This window comes from Canis lupus, chromosome 14, assembly GCF_011100685.1.
Source record: "Canis lupus familiaris isolate Mischka breed German Shepherd chromosome 14, alternate assembly UU_Cfam_GSD_1.0, whole genome shotgun sequence".
Taxonomy (NCBI): domain Eukaryota; kingdom Metazoa; phylum Chordata; class Mammalia; order Carnivora; family Canidae; genus Canis; species Canis lupus.
The window spans coordinates 38605543-38623781 of NC_049235.1; the positions used below are offsets into that span (position 1 = coordinate 38605543).

The 18239-nt window shown below is 43.7% G+C and overlaps 1 long non-coding RNA gene across 8 annotated transcripts in view; it reads right to left on the reverse strand.

The window, feature by feature from the left end:
- Nucleotides 1-5729: 5729 nt before the first annotated feature.
- Nucleotides 5730-18239, reverse strand: part of LOC100682919 — a 49458-nt gene continuing 36948 nt past the window's right edge. For 4 of the 8 annotated variants that reach the window (XR_005369558.1, XR_005369554.1, XR_005369552.1 and 1 more), the window contains 3 exons: nucleotides 9799-10098; nucleotides 9120-9213; nucleotides 5730-6108 (listed from right to left, as the gene is read on the reverse strand). This is a non-coding gene — a long non-coding RNA (uncharacterized LOC100682919). Of the gene's footprint in view, nucleotides 6109-6207; nucleotides 6489-9119; nucleotides 9214-9798; nucleotides 10099-18239 lie in introns of all 8 variants that reach the window. The other 4 variants (XR_005369559.1, XR_005369557.1, XR_005369555.1 and 1 more) reach the window with 4 other exon arrangements.

The following is an 18239-nucleotide window of genomic DNA, read 5'->3' on the forward strand; positions in this document are numbered from 1 at the left end:
GCTTGCTGAGAATACCCTGTCCCTACAGAGCTGTACGGGAGGAAAGCTGCGGGGGACTCGCTTGGGACCCGAGGGGGGAGACAGAGGACATGGGCCCACTCCCATCCCAGCCTCCCCAGGCTCTTTCATAGTTTGAGAAAGAAACCACATCATCAAACAGGGAGTCACTTTGGTGATGGCTTTCAGACCGTGTCCCCCACCCCTAATACATATGCCAATGTCAATGGTGGCTCCTAACTTGTTATCCTAACCCATGTGTCGTTTAATCTGTTTATATATTTCATAATATACAGTTGGCACCTATATATTACTCTGAATGACCCTAATGTCTTCACTTTCACTGCACTTAATGGGTAAGAAACTCACTGTGATTAAATGGCACCATGATTTTGGTTCTTCAGCTAGTTAGTGGCAAGGTGAGAATTCACACTCAGACCTCTAGACTCCAGGATCAGGGCTCTCACCCCTGCAACTGCCTCTCTACCTTTACATGCCAAGAATGGTTTGCTATAAAAATTATTTTTCATAACTATGTTGTATTGCAAAGTAAGCAGAGTCTTTAAGGGCCATAAATTCAGAGAAAGCTGAAGATAAATCAGCAGCCTATAAAAGACAGTTGATAACTTCTATTTGGGAAATGACCACATTAAGTCAGACATTTCCCCACCTTTGGGTGATAGCTTCATTTCTCCTGAGTGCCGAGGCCAATGTAGTGAGAAGATGCAGGCTCAGGTTTTGAGCACCCATCTCCACCGCCTGGGAGGCAGTGCTGGAACCTTCCTGACCAGCAGTATGGAGTCAGTCACCAACAGGTTCAGTTCCACAGATGGCAAAGGGCACGTCGCTACTTGACTGATTCCTACCAAAATTAAAACCCTGGTGTCAGAATGGCCAAGCGGATAATCATTCCCTCACCAGAACTCTCATAGAAAATGAAGTGAATTCAGTTCCTCTCTACCTAATTCCGGCAATTTTAAAGACGTTAATAATTAATTCTACTTTTCCCTCCCTCCCACCACTCACTGATGCCAAACAAAGGGGAGTTAATGTTTGCTCAAATGATCCAGATAATTGCTTATTCTTTCCACTTGCCTGAGCAGGTTCTGAAAGCAGAGATATCAATTACCACCAGGAAGTGGTGGTTGCCCCCCTTACCTCTTTGTTTTATCATTTTTTTAAGTGTAATGTGACCAGAGGGATAGTCCAGTGCCCAGAAGCTGAGACGTGTAAAGAGATGGGGTGGTGGGAGGAGGGCCCTGGCTGTATACAGAGATCTACAGGTGGAGGGAAGGGCTTATGGGAAAGAAAGACAGCAGGAAGAAATATCTTTAAACTTTGCTTTTAAAAATCCTAGTTTTTGACCCAGTAATTCTGCTTTTGAGAGTTTACCCTTGTATCAGCAGAGGTCCAACCCAGAAAGGAGCGATCTCCCTGAGTGGTTACAGCAGGGGGGCCCCAGAGTTGAGCACCATCAAGAAGCCTCTCCGGTTCCCTAGGCTGAGGGGAAGTAGGTGGGAGGACCAGTGTCTGGGGTCACCTGATGGAAGCAGGGATCTTGATGCCCCTGTTGGGCAATGTTGGGATCACTGAGGAGAGAGACACTTAGCGCTGGAGCCTGAAGCCTCCTGCTCTCCTCCATTCCCCCCTCCCACTGGACAAGTCAAGCTTGAGGAGCTCAGCCTGAAGGGTGCACCCACCGCTAGGGACACAGCAGAACTGAGGGAGGGCAAGAAGTGGCTGGGAGGGCTCCAGGCCCAGGAAAGCACCCTTGACTGAAGTAACAAGAAAATTGCTTGCAAATGGGTAGATGAGTTCATAGATGCTTGTCCCTTATTATAAAGAGTGAGTTTGGATTTAAGAGAAATGAGGTCATCAGAAGCACTTGAGGAAAAGAAGTACCAGAAATATAACAAACATAGGCAGAATAAAAGCTAGAGTTCAGATAGATAAAAGTGGAATGCATATTTGTAAGTGATAAGGGAAAGAGGGAAATAACCCTGGTGGAGAGAGCGAGAACATGCCATGATCACTACCGCTTACCTTCTCACACGTGAGCTGGGCCTTATTCATAACAGTAGAGTGTCAAAACAATTGCATGATATGACATGAGACGGGCCAGTGACAAAGAATCATAGAAGGTATGATTCTCTATCTTTTTTTTAAGATTTATTTATTTATTTATGATAGACATAGAGGGAGAGAGAGAGAGGCAGAGACACAGGAAGAGGGAGAAGCAGGTCCACGCCGGGAGCCCGACGGGGGACTCGATCCTGGGTCTCCAGGGTCACGCCCTGGGCCAAAGGCAGGCGTTAAACTGCTGAGCCACCGAGGGACCCCTGATTTTCTATCTTGAAGTCCTACCACCCGTCCAGACACATGTTCGGTGTCTTGAGACCCTGCAGTCAATATCCTGCTGGATGATCAGGAATAAAGGATGAAATGGACAGAAAGGCAGTAACACAAGGGGCCATGGCAAAGCTGAGGGACATGACCTCTAGTGACGTGATCGGAATAGATTAAAAATCAACAGGCAACTCAAAGGGATGGCTAACAATGACACCCTAATTGTTATTTTGCCAAGAAAAGCCTAAACAACAACAACAACAACAACAAATATATATATATACACACACACACATATATATATATGAACTACAAATACCATATATCACTAGAAAAATAGGAAGACAAAGAAAATCTTAGAGTAAGACTAGGTCTTTACATTGAATACATTTAGATAAACTAACCAGTGTCTGATTTTTCTCCTGCTACAAAATTGTATTTGGTAACTACCAGATTTTATGACCCCTGAACCTCTTCGCATTCCCAAGATTCGATGATCCTGCCCTATTTTGTTAAAGCAGTTTGTTCTAGAGAAGGCACAAGCTGAAGAGATTGCTAAAGAGCAGGTTTAAATTTGATTAATATCTTGCCAGGTGATTGACTCGCCATCGATCACCACTGAAGGACCCTACTGGCAGAGGGAAAGTTGCCCTCCTCCACCAAAGGAAAGAGGAAACAAAGTGGCCACCCCCTCCTCCCCAGCAGACCCCTTCACCATGTTGGTGCCAGATGAACATAACTTCCTTTGGCTGCCGTTCTTTGGACCACACGCAGCTCCTGACTCCAGTGTAATCAATCTCCAAGTCAGTCAGAAGTTTAGGGGGTGGCTCTGGTACAAGAAACATTGTCCAAACAGGGATGGTGATGGCTCAACAGACTCTTGCTCTTTTTGAGAATTTGACTATGAGACATATGTGGAGAGAATTCAGTTCCCGACCACTCTAATGATGATTCTGTTGTGAAACTAGAGATGGCCTGATACCAAACACGGTAGCCTCCGCTTGGTATCTGCAGTGTGGCTGTGTGAGTGGCTCCTGAAAGCCTAATCTTGAGCTTACTTTTCCCCTCCCAATGACTGGATAAGCCGCCTAATATCTGCAGGAAATCCTTTCTAGCTTGAACCGGTTGGAGTGGATTCTGTTCTTTGAAATGGAGCCTTGACTGATACAAATGTAATTTCTGCATTCAAGGCATGCAGCCTTTGGAGGAGATGGGTGCGTGAATGAGTCCCAGAGGATATTTCTATAATTCAAGTGCTTACAGAGGACCTTGGGTACATAGGGAAGCAAATATCTAAGCTTGTGTGTGAAGGAATGACTCACAGGGATGAAATTTGAAATATGTCTAGGAGGTTAGCGGAAGTACAGGAGAGGAGAGCTCACTGAGAAAATGGTGAAGATACAGATGATAGAGTTGAGGGACAAGGATAATGAGAGAAGGGGCTGGTCAGGTTGCAGGCACACGCGTGTTAGAGCTATAAGAAGCTTTAGGCATGTTCTAGTGCCCTCCGTTTGTTTACATATCCAAAAACTGAAGCCAGAGAGGTGACACGACCAGCTGCAGATCAAATCTAGCTTCATTGTCCATGCTAGAGCACAGGTCTCCTGACTCCCAGGTCAGTGTCCTTCCAGGTAATATACACAGACCCTGAATGTATTCTTTGGTGGTGAATGTTGTAAAGAACAGAATAGAGAAAGTGGGTGAGTGACAAAATGTCCAGAGAGCTGAGAAGGGTGAGGCTGGGATACCCTGAGCCAAAGAGGCAGGAACTGCCTGATTTCACTCCTCCATGTAGCGCACAGCCCCTCGCAGGGGACCCCTTTGGCACATTCCTATTGATCAGCCCCTGTCTACCACATGTTTCCAGTGGTCCCATGTGGGTCAATCATCTTGGCTCTGTTCTGTAAACCAAAGACCCCTTGTCACCAGATATAAAGGAAGAAGAAGGGAGAGACTGTTGGTAGAATGGCTCAAATGTGTGCTCAGAACTGCTTCTGGAAAAGCATTGTGGGGATCACACTCTCTCCTTCATCCCCTACATTGAAAATTCACTTATCAATTTCTTTACCATCCATCCAACCGCCCATCTATTTCTCTGTCTATTCTCTCATCCCTTCACTCATCTGTCCTTCCCACCACTTATCTGTTAGTATTTCTACATATCTATTTATTTGTCTATCTAACAGCTACAATGTCAAATATTTCCCCAGTGCTTCCCCTATGTGAGGTCGTGCACTTTATATGAATTAATTCAGTTCCCACGATCTTCACATCCCTGGGATACATTCTTTTTATCTACATCTTACAGTTGAGGAAATTAGACACTGAGAGGTTAAGTAACTTGCTCAAGGTCACACAACTTAGATCTATCTGTCTACCTTCTTTCATGTTTCCATCCCTTCTCCTTCCTTGACGGGTGACTCATCCCGCTGATCACAGACTTTGTTGTTTTTCTTTCTTAGTTACCTCTCAACCTGTCTCCTTCTAAGTTAGTCCTGGCCAGCTCCTGATTTTGGATGACTGCAATAGCGTTCCTGTGAGTCACTCTGATTTCAACCTTTACTTCCTACATCACACATTTCCCCCAGCAGAGGTAGAGTGATGGCTGTGAACAAGCGTTTCTCCTGAGCATTGAGGGATGTCTGGTAGGCCTGGGCTCCAACCACTAAGTTAACAGAGACATCCCTCAGTCATTGTGAGAAAAGAAATGCCCCTGGACATGTTCAAACATCAGAACTGAGAATCTCTGTTAGAAACCCTACATAAGATCATCTTTCTTAAACTTACTGAAAACCCTAAGGTGGGTTTTAACAAACAAATATTTAACAACTATGTGTTAATCTCTTCCCATGTTGGGTTCTGGCTTAGGTGGTGGAGACGTAAGCAGTGAACAAGCCAGACATGGCTCATCCTCATGAAGCACACTGTCTAGAGGGGATGCCGGATGTTGAGCAGAGATGTGTTCAGTGCTACACAAGAGAAGTGCAGGCAGGGGGCACCAGGGGCCCGAGGGACCAGGAAATGTTCCCTGAAGGATATAAGATTTCAGCTACAACCCAAAGGGTTAGCAGGAGGCAACTGGGCAACTCACCACAGCAGGGAGTGGGTGAGACCTTCAGGGTAAAAGAAGAACCACATGGGAACAGTCCTTAAGGACGAGAAAGGCATGTCGAGTCCTGCAAGCAGAAGAAGCCTGGCAAGGCCAGGGCAGAGTGGTTTGGAGAGATTGTTCACCAGTGTGGAGACAAACAATGGATTCAGTGTTTGGCCCAATGACTGGGAGGCGCCATATGCTATGGAGAGGAGATGAGGATAGACGAGTGGCCAAAGATGGGTAAAGGGTCAAGGAAAGACTTGTTTCATTTATACATTTATTTTCTGCCTTTATTTATTTGTTTGAGCAGAGCAAAATATTTCCTTTCTGCTCCCAGCCATCTGCCTTTTGTCCAAGGAGAGTGTAGTCAAACTCGGATGGGTGCCTGGAAGTGGCGCAGAGTGAGACAGCATGTTTTCCATAGGAGTGAAGGAACCAGAAAAGAGGAGGAGGCTGAAGAAGACACAGGAGTGAGGGGAGTCACGGGGGTGTGTGAGATGGGAGAGTGAGAGCACCAATCCTCAGCAAGGCCTCAGGTCCTTGCAGGCTCCGGGGGACAGAATTGGCAGGAAAGTCTCACCAGAGAGATGAGTTGTGCCAATTATTCAATGGCCTGCAATCATGAAACACTGGTATGATAGTTGGTACCTGCAGAGGAGGCTCAGGGGAGGCTGTAATTCAAAAATGAGATCGATTAGTTGAGCTCTTTGATGAGAATCTGATTGACCTCTCCCTCCATTCAGCCGAGCCCTGATCACCCTATAAGTCACCTTTCAGGAAAATTGATTTCACTTGCAATTGAAGGACTTTCAACAGGGAAGGCACAGCCTGCGAGTGCAGAGCTGACGGTGAGGAGCCCTCTTCCCTGCAGGAGAAAAGTCTTTTCTGCCTCCTCCTTCTGCTCCTGACAACTGCTGATCCCAAGGACAGCTTATGGGGCTGTTCTCTTCCTTCCAACGGTGGGAGGAGCACCAGATCCCCAATGCTTCTGTTCCTATTACAGAATAGCTCCGCCAACTTCAGTATATTACACTGTGGACGAGTGTATGTTCTAGACACATAATTATGCAGATGCTGTCAACATGTTAGACACTGAATTCTCTTTCAAAAGGGAATGATGGTAGCTTCTCTATGTCTCACAGCCCTTTGCTGATCTACTTGTTATAAAGCTAATCATATTTCACTTATTTCTCTCTTTTTTTTAAAAGATCTTATTTATTTATTCATGAGACACACAGAGGGAGAGGCAGAGACACAGGCAGAGGGAGAAGCAGGCTCCCTGCAGGACTCGATCCTGAATCTCCAGGATCATGACCTGAGCCGAAGGCAGGCACTCAACCACTGAGCCATCCAGGCATCTCTACTGAGTTCTCTTCTTTCCCTTTTTTTTATCATCCCCAACATTCTGTAAATTTTCCAAGAGCATAATTTTTTCCGAGATGAAATTCTTGACTCCTCCTTTCCCTTTATTTCCATATTCCATCAGTCACCAAGTGCTATGAATTTTATCCCTCCTCTTTTGTGTCTTTATGCCAGGGTGACACTCTGTGTCTTTTATCCCTGCTAACAGATAAAGTTCGGCCAGAATGAGGATTGCAAGTAAGACGAAGTGAGCAAAGTGATGCAAAAATTTTAAGGGAATGCCCCCCCCACCCCTTCAGCCATCAAGATAAATAGTATTTTAATGCAATATCTTTTTAAAAATCAATATTATGCAAAAAAAGTCTATTATGAACAAATGCCAAATTTTAAATAAAGGAGTGCCTTGCTGAGTCACATTAGAGCCTGAGGCAAAAGGGAAATTCAATAACAACCAATACTATCTTTATTTAAGATTTTGTGTTAATAAAAAGAAAAAAAAAGAAAAATAAATAATTAAAATTTTGTGTTAAAATGCTATCTTGGTGACTGACGCTTTGACACCCCTTTAAATTTTGCACCCAAGATAACTAACTTAACAGCCTGGTCCTAGGCCTGGCTCTGGCTGGAAAACTCCTAGACTGTTTAGGACAGCATCCCCGATTTGCTTTTAGGTTTAGCAAATGCCGAGGACCGTAATCTTCTGTCTAGAACACCATCCTTGCCCCTTTTCCATCTCCTCTTTTACAGAATGCTTTAGTCAGACTAAACCATCGGGAAGTCCCACATATTCTTTGCCTTTTCATACCTCTCTCTGGTGTATATGTTAACATACACCTGCTGCTTGGAATGCTCTTCTGCCACTTCATAAATTCCTAGTCATTCACCTGACCCAATGGAACCATCACCTCTCTGAGCCTTCTTTTACATCTCTAATAAGAATTTACTATTTACTTCCTCCTTCCACTTATATTATAGCACCAAAGACACTGCATGGCTGCTATTTATTTATTTATTGGTGTATTTTTTTAATTGGTGTATTAAGAACAAATGCTTGTCTTAAATTGGTTCTAGATTGCCCTTAGGGAGAGAATTGTCTTTACATCCTCTCAGAGGGTGCAAGCCATTTTTACTTAGATATTAAAGGTGAGGTGACTCTGTAACGTTGGACAATCTGGCGATAGACATATTTTCATTTCCCAAAGGACCACGAGTTCTCTGAAGACAGGGACCATGTCTTTTTTTATCCTCTAGTAGGCATGTGGTGAGCTTTCAATAACATTCGACTAGAATTTGGGCTCAGTGTGCTAACACTGCTTCTATCACCCCAATCCTACTGGTTGTTGGTGGTAGATGTACATGAACGGAACAGAAGAAACAAAACATTACTATTAAGAGCTGTTCAAAAGACAATTTCTCTCTTTCTTCAGATTTTTAAAAAAATGTATTTGAGAGTTAAGAGACTAGGGCAGCCCGGGTGGCTCAGCGATTCAGCGTTGCCTTCACCCCACGTGTGACCCTGGAGACCCGAGATTGAGTCCCACGTCGGGGTTCCCTGCATGGAGCCTGCTTCTCCCTCTGCCTGTGTCTCTGTCTTTGTCTCTATCTCTCTCTGTGTCTTTCATGAATAAACAAATAAAATCTTTTAAAAAAGAGAGACAGGGAGAGAGAGAGAGAGAATGAGTGAGAGAGAGAGAGAGAGAGAGAGAGAATGAGCGCATTAGTAGGGGGAGGAGCAGAGGGAGAAGCAGACTCCCCACTGAGCAGGGAGCCCTGAAGTGTGGCCTTGATCCCAGACCCCGGGATCATGACCTGAACCACAGGCAATCACCCAACTGACTGAGCCACCCGGACTCTGCAAAAGACAAATTCTTTTTTCAAAAACTAAGACCTATGTGGAAAAATAAACAAATGTGAACTTGTGGTGGAAGTATAGTTAGTGATAAGGTATATAAACCTTGCAGCAGAGCGGGAGGTCTGGAAGCCAAAGAGACAAGAGGCTGGTTAAGAAGAGGCTACCAGTCTGTGCTCTCTCTCTACAGAGGCAGAGTTAATTTGAGGTGAAAGGCTTTTGGGGTGTAGGAAAATAATCACTGCACTGCTTTCAGTGGAATTCTTAGGACCACAAACCTATTCTTTGGAGGAAGGAAAGGGTTTGCAGCTGACTATTCTCTTTTCCCCTTAGAAGCCACTGGAAAGAAAGAAAAAAAGGAAGGAAAATGAAGTCAGGTGACTCAATCAAATCTCCTTGTAAACAAACATACTAATGATTCGCCTCCTGGAAAGGAAACAAATGGATACTTATTAGTGAGAGAGCACTTACCTGTGAAAAACTTTTTAGCAGGATGTACCTGGTCAATCTAGGATGGCTTATGACAAATACAGGTGGAATGTAAGGATTTATGGGGCACAGCTCCCTGGAAAATGACACGTAAACAATGTAACTATGTGAGCATAAAACTGAGATGTTTTATGAGCCAAGTTGTTCTTTTTGCTTTAGTGATGACAATGCACATGATTTAGCGATCTCATATGTTAAATCTGGACGAGAGCAAATTCTAATGTAGCAAGAAAAGATCCAGAGAGCCTCTTTCATGGACCAGGGTCTCCAGGATTCACCTGTACCGCACAATTACCTGTATTCTCAAAATTATTAGTAACTCTTGTTACTGGACAAGATCTCTAGCTCCTGTGAGTCTGATTTGACAACCTAACCCTTTGTGTTATCTTATCTTCAATATCTAAGTCTAATACACAGTTTATATGTTTTTTATTTACCATAGTTTTTAGAAATATTGCTTTAGGTGAGATATTTATAAAGCCCTGGAGCCTGATACATACTAGAGCACTTAATAGCTACTAGTTTATCCTCCTTGTTCTGTAGACATGTAGGCTTCTCTCCATTATGCTGATAGAAAAATAGGAGAAAAAGAGGGCACCATGTGGTGGTGGCATTTGGGATAGAATTGAAAGATTTCATAAAAACACTCAAGATGAAGGACCTGTTGAGTATTTAAGCCTTCTTTTCCTTTTTGGAGATTTTTTTCTATCAGGAGCTCTTCTCTGCTTGTGCCTAGAGAAGTTCCAAAAAGAAGTCCAGGGAACACAGTCATGGTAAGGCTATAAAGGTCATCCGTGGAAGGTCGAGGCTCACTCAGGTAGGGTGCCTTTCCTCATTCCATGCCTCTCAGTATGGAGCACAGCTCTCAGATCCACAAGCTCAGATACCTGATTTGTTAGTGCCTCAAGACAGAATCCATCTTGAAGGGGCGGACTCACGTTAACCACGCAGAGGCTGAAATCTGCAAACACAAGCATGCATGTATTTATTTATTTGAAAAATAAAGGGAACAGGAGACATCCTTGTCTCTGGAAGGCACATTCTCTATAAGCAGTCTATTTGGAAAACTAGAGTCAGAAGGTCATTTGGTGAGTAGGCATTCATTCCAAAAAATTTATTTAGTCCCTACAAGGGATACCTGAAACCTTTGGGAACAGAGGTTACAACAGTCAACAATATTTACAAATCCCTGCCCATGGAGGGGGCACATTCCTAAGGCAGAGGAGCCAAGAAACAAACAATAGTTAAACCTATCTCCAGATAGAGATAAGTCCTATAGAGAAAATAAAACAAGCTGAGGAGATAGAGTATACTGGGTGACAAGGGGAAGGCATGGTAATTGGGAAAGTAAGACAAGAAAGAGCCAGCCACAAGAGCTGGAGAATTGGCAGGTGCTAAGGTCCTAACACAGACAGAGTTGGCCAGTTTGAGGAACAGAGAGAAGGCCAGTGTGGCAATAGGAAAGTGAGTGAGGGGCAGTGTGGTGGGTGACAAAGTAGAGAAGGAAGGTGGGCTTCAGAGGCTATGACTAGGAGTTCGAGCACTGTTCTATGTGCAGTTGGAAGCAACTGGATGATTTCAGGCAAAGGAGTGACTTTACAAACGACTGTTTGGCAGCTGAGTGGACAAAAAATGGGAGGGCAGAGAGAATGCAGGGAGACCAGTGAGGAGGCCATTGCAGTGGTCCCAATGGGGTTTGGGGTTTGGCGTAAGAGCCATGGTGAAGACAGATTCAAAAAACATTTTGGAGATGTTGTTGATAGGGCTGCTGGATGTATAGGAAAGGAGAGGATCAAGTATGCCTCCTGGGTTTGGATAGTCAGAGAAGGGGTATTAATGATGCATGTTTTGGGATCCCTGGGTGGCGCAGCGGTTTAGCGCCTGCCTTTGGCCCAGGGCGTGATCCTGGAGACCCGGGATCGAATCCCATGTCGGGCTCCCCGTGCATGGAGCCTGCTTCTCCCTCTGCCTGTGTCTCTGCCTCTCTCTCTCTCTCTCTCTGTGACTATCATAAATAAATAAAAAATTTTAAAAAATGATGCATGTTTTTATAGTGTAGAAACCTGCCACATTAGCCTGCTGAATCTCTCTTTATTTCTGCCTCCAAGACCAGGGAGATGAGCCAAGACTGTCCTTCTCTGGGCACAGTGGGGGTGAAGAGGCACTGCCAGTGTTGCCTTTTGATCCTCTTTCCTGTGCAGCCATTCAATTCATTCACCCAGTCCTAATTACTCACTTCCTGCATGGCTAACACTGTTTTAGGTCTCAGGACTATAGCAGCAGGGAAATAACGCCATCAAATATCGCCAGTGCTCTGGGAGAGTTTGTGCTCTGTGGAAGAGAGCTAATCCCTATCCTCTCTCCTCCTTACCTTTCCTTACAACCTCTCACTTCCATAGAGCTTCTAATAAAGCTTTCTTTGGGTCTTTCCTCCATCAATCTGCCCTCCCCTCCAACTCTTCCACCACCATCCTCCCTCCACACTGGGCAGAGCCTCAGCAGGCTTCTGTAGTTGGTTCCCCCATGAGCCCTCCTGGTTCTTCCCCTACCTCCCAGCTGTGGACATTCAGCTCTCATGAGTCTTCCCAGTCCAACCTGGCAAATCAAAGACTGATCATCTTGCAGATGGGGTGAGGCTGGGTTTTCTTCAGACATGATCTAGGAGATGAGCGGAGGGACTACAGGAAGCTGCTGAAATCACCATGAGTTCATGAAACCATGGGGATCCCAAAACACCTTTACTTCTGTGTCCTTAAAAAGCCCATCTCTCTCCTGCATCACATCAGAGCAGTGATTGATGTGATTAGCTCATTTTTAGAATGGGCTCTCCTAGGCACTTGTTCCCGCCCTCTTCTCATTCTCAATAAGAACAAGTCACTTTATATTTGTATAACATTTTGCAGGTTAAAATGTGCTTTACCTATTTGATAAGATCTCACTTCATCTTTAAACAACTGTGGGCAAGCAGATAGTGTAGATACTGACATGTCCTCTGAACATGTGAATGGCTTGTCTGAAGCCACAGAGCCTTTCAGTATAGTGATATATTTACTGTGGCCACATTACTCTTTTACTCAAAGCTTTAAAAAGAGCATGTTCTTTAACAATGCCCATATGTGATATCTCTAAATATGGAAAATACCCATAATCTGAATGTATGTTGCCCATGCTTGCTTTCTCAAAGATATATTCCTGGAAACTATCTGATAAAGTGGATCCAAGTTTCCCATAGAAAAAATGTAATCTCTGAGAATTATGTTGTCAGTGACCCAGTATCAACAGAGTCATAGATTAGAATCAGAGTGTGTAGGAAAAGTAGTTCTATCAAGTAGAAACTTCTAAAGCAATCTGATTCACCACTTAAGATGATAAATAATGGGGGTTTTAGAGCTAGAAGGAACTGTGAGGTCATCTAATGCAGTTCATTTATTTTGCAGATAAGGTCCTTGAGACCCATACAGGCAAAATGAATCCCACAAGGTTATGTACATATCTAAATCAGGGAAGGGACGAAGACCAGAAGGAAGTTTCTGGTTCTTGCCTGGTACTCTTTCCACCACTCCTCTTGTCTCCACTTTATTATTTTTTTTAAAGATTTATTTATTTATTCATGAGAGGCAGAGACATAGGCAGAAGGAGAAGCAGGCTCCTAGCAGGGAGCCCAACTCGGGATTCAATCCTGGATCCCAGAATCATGCCCAAACCAGAGGCAGGCGCTAAACTGCTGAGCCACTCAGGCATCCCTCGTCTCCACTTTAAAAGTCCTAATTCTACCCACATTCATTATTGGAAGAATCCCGGTGTGTGAGAGTGGCGATGGGGGAGGTTCTTGTCTCAATTCCTGGTTCTTTTTAAAAAAAAATTTTTTTTTAAGATTTATTTATTTATTTGAGAGAGAGAGGGAGAGAGAGAGTGCCCACATGAGAGGAAGAAGGGGCAGAGGGAGAGAGTACCCAAACAGACTGTGTAGCAAGTGCAGAGCCTGAGGCAGGGATTGATCTCAAAACCCAGGAGATCAGGACCTGAGCCAGAATCAAGAGTCAGACTCTTTAAGAGATCTAACCACCCAGGTGTCCCCTTTTTTCAAATCTTGGGATATCAGTTACATACAAAGGCTTTAAGTAGATGGTTAGATGAATTTTGACAAGTGTATACATCTTAAAAGACATTTCTAGGAGTTGAATTGGTGGGTAAAAGGATAGATATATAATATGAGAGTTTCAGTTTCTTCACGATCTCACTTGTATGCTCAGTCTTTTAAATTTTAACTATTCTAGGGATGTATAGTACTATCTCATTACAGTTTTAATTTATGTCCCTGATGATTTTCCATCTTATTATGATCAATTTACTATTGCATGTACATAGAATAATTTACACATTCAACCAAATGAATAAACAAGCTAAAGAGTAATAATTTTGTTAGTTTCCTTAGAATTGAGGGCTTCCACAGGAAAGCTTGGAAACCTTTTCTTTTCCTGAACTCTCTAGGCAAGATTCAACTGATGATTTCTTTTCGGTCAGCAAATTATTTGTAGCAAGCAGATAGATTCAAAAGCACACCATTAGTGATTCTTTCTAAAGTAGTTGTCCTAGCAGTTAAATATTTGATGATTTCAGTGAGGACATTAGTTATAAAAATTTAAGAGGGCATCAATGGAGTATAAGGAAAGTGTGGCCTTTGATGTTATAGAGAATTAGATGTTTTAAAGATTTTATTTATTTATTTATTTATTTATTTATTTATTTATTTATTCATGAGAGACACCGAAAGAAAGGCAAAGACATAGGCAGAGGGAGAAGCAGGATCCTCACTGGAGGCCTAATATGGGACCCGATCCCAGGACCCCGGGATCATGACCTGAGCCAAAGGCAGACACTCAACCACTGAGCCACCCAGGTGCCCTGAGAATTAGATTTTGATCCTGACTCAAGTTTCAGTTTTCCCACCCATAAATTGAAGACAAGGATACCTACTGTAGTTGTTTTTTAGGAATACTCTAACAAATTATACAAATGTGGTGGCTTAAAACAAATCTACATCTGTGGAGTTCAGAAGCCCCAAATGGGTCTCACAGAGTTAAAATGAAGATGGCAGCAGGGCTGCCTTCCGGCTTCTAGAAGCTGCCTACGTTCCTCAGCTGGCGACCACTTTCATTTTTATTCATGGCTGAACAAGTATTTTCCCAGGCTGAGGTCCTAGGAGCACAACTGGCTACAATAATAGCAATAAAACAGCATTTCTCTGGTGTCAGCCCCAGTCTGCAAAATTATAAGGCCTCCAAATCTGCCCCCTCCCCCCCACAAGAGGCTTTCCCTCCTCTGTTGATGTGCTGGCAGCCTCAGCAAAGCTGTTAACACTAAGGCCAAGTCCTGAGCCAAGTCTCTGTCAGACCCATGCACACCTAACCTTCTCTAGGTCTCCACTTCTGTTACCTGCTGGGGGTCCCAGGTTGGGGTTTCCACAGTCATGGCTACCACCCAAATGCCAGTTCTGCGTGATTGTGCAGCTCACCCAGGCCTGGTCTCCACTGAAGTCACTGAAGCCATACCTCACTATCCACCCCTCATCTACCCCTTTGACCACACTGCACATCTCCAGAACACAATTCTTCCCCCCACCACAGTACCTGTGCATGTCTATTACAACCTTCCAACAGATGGCAGTCTAGAGCCTTGAGGAAGGTTGTTTTGTTTTGTTTTGTTTTTAGTATAATTGACACACATTATATTTGTTTCAAGTGTACAACATAGGGACTCAACTTCTCTATACATTATGTTTATGGGAGTAGCCGCCATCTGTCACCATACAATGCTATTATAATACCATTGACTAGGGATGCCTTTTCTAAATCACAAAAAGATATTGGAAGGACTAGCAGCAGTGTACCTGCCACGGAAGAGCCTTGACAGCTTATTATCTCTCTCTTGCAACATGTGAGACAGATGCAGCCCTGCAGATCCTGTGCTTTCAAGCCTTGATATCAGCCCAAAGGATCCAGAGAGCAAGTGCTAACATCAATAAGCATGAAGGTGCCCAGCATGTACTTCCCCCCCAGGCTAAAGGAGAGGAGTACCACCTCCCAAGTGCCATCAACCCCTCTCTGTCCCTCTAGAAGAAGGAAGGCCTCTGGCTGGAATGCAGGCAGGATGACACTTCGTACTGTCGCTCTCTGCCCTGCCCCCAGCTGCCAAGGGCGCTGCCTCTCAGACGTATCCGGGTCAGAGGATGGTTTCCTTTGCTCAAGGGAGCAGAAGCTTCTCCCTTTCTACTCTGTGACTCCATAAGGCATGGCAACCAAGGGGAGCCTGTACAGGCCTTAAAAAATGACATTCAAGGGTCCCTCAGGTGGCCTTGAATGTGTTCAGAGTGAAACCAGAGGCCTTGAGAAAGCTCAGGCTGCCTATTTGGATAGAATGAGTCACACGGAGCAGAGGGTGTGAAATATTCAACAGCTCAGCCCGAAGCACTCTGATAGTTTAAATGCCAGTCACTGCCCCAGGAAGCAGCATGTGGGGGTGGCGGGAAGTCACAGACCCTAGGGCTCTGGTGGTCACCAGTTCTGTCAATTAGTGCTTGTGTGGGTGGTTGGAGCGGGTGACACCAGAGGAAGATGATTTCTGCGAAGGACCCAGTCTGTGGGGGGAATGAGCTGGTTTAGTGACTGATAAATAAATTAATGATGAAGTTAATGATGAAATTAGTGATGAACCAGCCATGAACCAGCAACTCAGCAAACATCAGCAAAGAGATTCCTACAATGGAAAAGCCTTCCAGAATTTCTTCCTCCTCCTTCTTCCCAGGACCAGGAGCTGATGAAGATTTGCAGATGGTTCATACACATGCACCTGCTCAATGGAAGTGAGGGGTCTGTGAGATCTCTGTCTTCTTATGTCATCTACACTGTTGTCAGAGAGCAGTTTTAGGAAGATGCCTGTGTTCTCGATTTTCTAGCTTTTACTCTGAAAAGGCTCAGCTATTTCACCACTTTCTAACCACTGCTTTCTGGAAAGATGAATAGCTATAACAGTGATATAAATAAGTATAATAATGGTAATAATGATATAGTAATATCATCTGACTTTCTGTAAATCTGACTTTCTTAAAATCTTTGCTATGCATCATCCCATCTGGAGCTATCTGAAGCATTAGGGTGCTGTGGAGAAACGTAAAGTACTTTGTAAATAATTAAATACCATTCATCGCAGTAGAATTCTTTAAAAACAACAACACTTTTTACATAAAAAACCCCACCATACTCTGAAATTTAAAATATATTTTTTAAGATTTTATTTATTTATTTATTCATGAGAGACACACAGAGAGAGGCAGAGACACAGGCAGAGGGAGAAGCAGGTTCCCTGTGGGTAGCCCGATGTGGGACTCCATCCCAGGACCCCGGGATCACTGTCTGAGCCAAAGGCAGATGCTCAACCACTGAGTCACCCAGGTGCCCCTGAAAATTACAATATTGTTAAGATAAACTGAGAAAACTTTAGTAAATAAGTGAAAATGCCTTATTCATGTTAACATACCATTTCTCTGCCAATTGATCGAGAGCCTGAACAGAATCCCAATCAAAATCTACAAACTGATTCTAAAAGTTATATGGAACTTCAAAGGATCTAGAAAAATGAAAATGACTTTGAAAAAAAAAGTTGAAGAGCTCAGATATTCTGATTTGAAGCTGTAATGTCAAGCTACAGTTGTCAGGATAGTAAGTGCATCACTGGCATATGGATTCATCCTGGTAGTAATTCCAAGGGAAAGTAGCCTCGGGCTATGTTAAGGGCTTTCACGGTAAATAAGCCACCATAAAATCTGTTAACACCAGTCCTCCCTTTAAATTGTCCTCTGTCTTTTAAAAAGGTTGTGCTAAACTGAAAGGAGCAGAGCAAACGTTTCAAAGCAGGTGGATCGAAAGGGCCCCTAACACACTCCTTAGGCAGCAACAAAGAGTGTAAGATTGACATTTAATTGCAGTAACTCCTTCACAGAGTCATTTTATGACAGTGGTCTTTCTCTTGACCTTTTAGCCCACACACAGTCATGCCCCACCACCCACCTCATGCCATCTCACCCCCTGGCAGGAAACTTTACCCAGGAGATTTTTTTCCCTTACCCTTTTAACAACTGTGTAATTAGTACATAATCTAAAAGGTTAAGAACCACCTACATTTTTTCTTTAAGATTTTATTTACTTATTCATGAGAGACACACAGAGAGAGGCAGAGACACAGGTAGAGGGAGAAGCAGGCTCCATGCAGGGAGCCCAATGTGGAACTTGATCCTGGGACTCCAGGATCACGCCCTGAGCCAAAGGTGGACACTCAACCACTAAGCCACCCAGCCATCCCATCACCTACATTTTTATTTACTTGTTTTCCAAAAGAACAAAGGAGGTACAATAGTTAATTTTTGCTGCTTGCCTTCTGGCTATGAGGTAATACTAAAGTTAAAGTTACACATTTGCAGGTTAATGGTGATTCACTCTCTTCAAACAAGTAAAAGTAGTTTGTACTTTTTGCCATTTTTGCTTTTTTTTTTTTTTTGCCTTATTTGGTATTGCCTAAAAACCACTGATGGTTATGTAATAATGGGCAAGTTCCCTTACCCTGAGGAAGGTCACATCCTTAGATATTGAAATGGGCTGTTGGGACTCCTGGGTGGCTCAGCAGTTGAGCATCTGCCTTCAGCTTGGGGGGTGATCCTGGGTATGGAATCAAGTCCCACATAAGGCCCTCTGCGAGAAGGCTGCTTCTCCCTCTATCTCTGTCTCTCATGAATAAATAAATAAAACCTTTGAAAGAAAGGAAGAAAAGAAAAAGAAAGAAAGAAAGAAGAAAGAAAGAAAGAAAGAAAGAAAGAAAGAAAGAAAGAAGAAAGAAAGAAAGAAAGAAAGAAAGAAAGAAAGAAAGAAAGAAAGAAAGAAAGAAGGAAAGAAAGAGAAAGCATTCCCCTAACTGTGGACCCTCAAGATGCATAGGTCAGGGTAGAAGAGATTCCTTAGGACATCCTGGGGCTGCAATCAATAACCTTCTGTGGACCTAGCCACCCTGGCCATGATGTGATGGCTTTCTCAGGGGAAAATGTGTGTGTTT